This window comes from Propithecus coquereli, unplaced genomic scaffold (genome assembly GCF_000956105.1).
Source record: "Propithecus coquereli isolate 6110/MARCELLA unplaced genomic scaffold, Pcoq_1.0 Scaffold45, whole genome shotgun sequence".
Taxonomy (NCBI): domain Eukaryota; kingdom Metazoa; phylum Chordata; class Mammalia; order Primates; family Indriidae; genus Propithecus; species Propithecus coquereli.
The window spans coordinates 3,769,123-3,773,457 of record NW_012150285.1 but is presented as its reverse complement, the minus strand read 5'-3'; the positions used below and the strand labels follow the sequence as shown (position 1 = coordinate 3,773,457).

General features: G+C 32.4%; 1 protein-coding gene across 1 annotated transcript in view; it reads right to left on the bottom strand.

Moving 5' to 3' along the window:
* The window catches only part of AMY2B (amylase, alpha 2B (pancreatic)), a 92,407-nt gene extending 90,480 nt beyond the window's left edge, over window positions 1-1,927 (bottom strand). Inside the window, exon 1 of the mRNA XM_012654839.1 lies at window positions 1,824-1,927. The gene's annotated coding sequence lies outside the window, so the exon portion shown is untranslated. The remainder of the gene's footprint in view (window positions 1-1,823) is intronic.
* Between the last annotated feature and the right edge of the window lie 2,408 nt (window positions 1,928-4,335).

The window sequence follows — 4,335 nt, the reverse complement described above, 5'->3', positions numbered from 1 at the left end:
CAACGACCAGCTAAAGAATTTCTGACAAGTCCATGTTGGTTTTGAAATATACTTCTCATTACTGTCTCATCAGTTAACTCTGAACTGTTCTTTTAATGACAAATCAGTGTTTTTCACAATGTATTTAGAATGTTATTAAAAAAAGGGATAACTTGCAGAAATGTGCGGACTTTTGTTGGCATCCCAGGAGAGGTGAAGTTATACAAACATGTAATAATCTTCTACTAAGGGTCATGTAGTGTCATACATTTTCTCATTTAATCTTAATTTTCAACTTAAGCAAGCAATATGAAGATCTATAAACCCCATAGGAGAGGCATTAAAAAAACTAATATATATTTATATCTCATGAAATACAATCTGCAAACAAATCCTTGAGTCTTTGGCGTCAAAAACAAAACAAAAAATACGGATTTGAAATAGTTGTTATGTCTATTTCCTAGAATAATTATCCTGAAAGAGTTATCCTCAGAGTAGCTATCCACAGTTGTAAATATCAATGCTCTATTGCTCATATCTCATGTTTCCTCGATTGCTCTACAAAGAAATTCTTTTTACTCTAAAGCTTAAATGGTTACTATAATGGGCCAAACGAGATACCTTGGGAATTCCTTTAAAAATGTGAAATAGGACATTGATAATATCCTAACAAAAAAGGCAATAGTCCTTAAGGAATATTTATAGATGAAGTTTCAATAAAACATATCCAATTTCAAGAAGAAGAAAATTCTGTTAACTCAAAATTACCCAGTTTCTGATGTTCTCAAAAGTATTTTTTTCCAATTAATATTACATAAGAAGTATTTATTATTTTATTTAATGTCCATAATATGACACGGTATTATAGAGGGAAGACTCTAGTATAAATTCAGGATTTCTCTGAACACATCAAGTACCATAAATTTAGTCATTTAGCTTAAAGTCTACTTAAATAGCACCGAAGTCATGACTTAAATAAAGAGCTCTATTAAATATTAAGCAAAAAATAGCAACCTCCAAAAAACTTGTGTCTTTCTATAACTTCCTTTTTACCTATATAAATATCAGTTATTAACAAAGTTTTCCCCCATCCAAGGTAGTCTCATATCTGTACCAGAGAAGGAATTTTTAACATGCAAATGAGTTAACATTGACCAAGAAAAGTTATCTACTCCCTTTATTCAGTTCTTAGCCTAAATGTCTCATAATATCTTTATGGCAAGTAATTTTATAGAAGTATCATTAAAAATTTTAACAGAAATACTTTAATCTCACATCTATGCATGCTATTTTATCATTTATATTTATCTCTAAATGCTTTGACTTTTAATTTTTTTTTCTATTTTCCCAGTTTTCAATACTCTAAAGCTTTAGGTAGTAATATTACTATAGGACTTGGTCAAGTTAGTGATTTCTCTTACTGAAAAAAAGTCATAATTCCCTTGAGTTTTACATTGAACTATGCAGTTTTCTTAAAACAGTAAACCAGCTCTCTCCACCAGACCTCCCCTCAAAATAAATAAAATAAAAAGAATGAAATAAACCTGACTTAAGATACGTCACATGTGAAGGTTAGAGAAAAGAGGCAAAGATAATTAAGTTTGCCTACCAGATCTCTGAAATCAGAGAAACCTTTTGGGCCAAGGCTAAGGCACATTTCTAATATAAATAGTACATTTTGTACTGAAGGACACTGAAACATGAGTTGTCAACAAGCCTAAAATAGACTCTGAAACTTTGAACTATATCAAATCATATGACAGAAACCACTTATTTAAAGACAAAAGGCAGGGTTGCGGGGGGAACCTATGTGATACTCCAAAAAAAACATTAAAATAACTTACCACTTTGACTTCTTTAAGTCAGCAACCTTCCCAATCCACACACAGTTCAGTGTTTTTCAATCGTAAAGTAACAAAAAAATCTCAGAGTTGTTTTTGCTTTCTCTTCAATTGGAAAAAAAATTGCTGGATTTAGGATTTTATTGATTTTCTATAATCTCTTCCTGTCAATATGCAGCCCTACAGACCCGCTCCAATTTTAAAATTCTAATTTGTACTAGTCTGACTTCCACGATGACACCAGATTGGCCACTATCCTCCTATTTCCTAAGCAAACCACTGTCTTCCCTCCTCCACTCAATTTGCTGCCCTGCACCTCTTCTTATCATACTGCACCTCTTATGCTGTTTGCTTTCTCTTTCTCTTCCTTTCTTTCTACAATATCCTCTCCCAATCTCAACTAATCTTTTTCTTTCCTAAACCATTTATATTAATATATAGAAAAAAAATTTTTGCTAAAATAACCTTAAAGACCAGATTAGCACAGGACTGGGTCAAGCTAGTTAAATGGGACTAGAATGTAAACTAAGTCACTAAATCAACAATTTTATTTTAAATCCATAACTCATCATCTATTATGTGAACATCACAAAAACATTAAAGTCTATAGATTTCATTTAGGTCCTTAGAATGTGAGGATAGTACTATTGATAAATAATGATAAAAATACAAAAACTACTAACAATATGCATTGTGTTACTTAGTATGTGCCAATTCCTTGCATTATCACTTTGATTCCTCACACACTTGTACCTTACAGATAGAATTATGATTATCCCCATTTATTTTTTTTTATTTCAGCATATTATGGGGATACAGATGATTAGGTTACATATGATGCCCTTGTCCCCCTCTCCCCCAAGTCCGAGCTTCAAGTGTGTCCATTCCCCCGGGGGGAGGTGCGCATTGCACTCATTGTTTGTGCATATGCCCGTCCCCTCCTCCCCCCTCCCCCTGTTCAACATCCAATAATGTTATTCTTGTATGTGCACTTAAGTGTTGATCAGCTAATACCAATTTGATGGTGAGTACATGCGGTGCTTGTTTTTTCATTCTTGTATCCCCATTTATTTTTAAAATGAGAAAACAGAGGCACTGAAAGATTAATAGATTTTTCCATGGTCAAATTGAAACAACTATTGGGACTGACATTCAAAGCCAAGCAGCCTAACTCCACAATGAGCTCTTACCTACTACTCAGTCATTCTCCCTCATCGGGTTGTTATGATAATCAAATAAAATATTACATGTGAAAATATTTAAAAATCTGAAAGTTCTGCTTAGCTAGTTATTATTATGTTTAGAAGATTACAGGAGTGGTAAGAATTATTCAAAAAATAATGTCTTGTGAGATTAAAAATATGAGAGCAACTTAAAAATAATGACTATAAACTGGAATAGGATAATGCTGAAGTGTTCTAAGGTCACTTTATTGCATTTGGCAACGGGCGCAGGCATTCATTCACCTTGGACTTTGAAAATACGCATGGTATAATTTCAGTGTTAACCATTAACAGAACAGAAAGAGTGCATAATTTCTACTGTGGTAAAGAGTAAAAAAAAGATTAATAAAAAGTTAGTTAAGAAGGCAAGAATATGAAAAAAAAAAGAATGAGTGGGGCATTAAGAAAGTGGATTTAAACACAAATATAACAATAATTACATTCAGTGTAAATGTAATAAATGTTTCTGCAAGCATTTTCAGACATGATTTTTAAAAATGGGGATACAAAAGAGATAAAGATAAAAAGGTAGAACACAATAAACCATGCAAATTCTAATCAAAGGAAAGCTAGGGTAGCTTTATCAGTATTGGACAAAATGAGTCTAAGGTCAAATCAATGCCAGAAATAAAATGGTTACACTTCATAATTAAATATGTCTCTCTTCAATATTAAATTTGTCTCTGACTAGAAAATCAACAATTACAAGTGTTTACTCCTCTTAAAACTTAGGTTTAAGATAAAGCAAAAACTTGACAGAATAGTATGAAATAATAGGTAATAAATCTACAAGTATAATGGGAGATTCTCAACATACCAACCTCAGTAGCTGTTAGAACAAGCAGATTTGAACAGAAATTTTAATTAACTTGACCAAATGGACATAGAAAAGAACACATTCTTTATACAATTGTCTAATACAGGGTCAGAAGGTGAGTCTTTTAAAGGACTGAAATATAGAATATGCTAATTGGACTAAGATCACATAGTAGGCTCTTGTCCACTGCATTTTATTGAGCCATTTTTCAATGTAATGAACATTTATTTCCAAAGCTTTTGCTGTTATTAGAAATGTTATCATCATTTGTGTTCATGTCTCTTGCACAAATGGGTGAATATTTCTGTAGGCTAGAGAAGTGGAAATTAAAGCACATTAAATTCTTTTTTCCTTTTTTTTCTTTTTCTTTTATTTCAGCATATTATGGGGGTACAGATGTTTAGGTTACGTATATTGCCCTTGGTCCCCCCCCAAGTCCGTGTTTCAAATATGTCCATCTTTCGGTTGGTGCGCA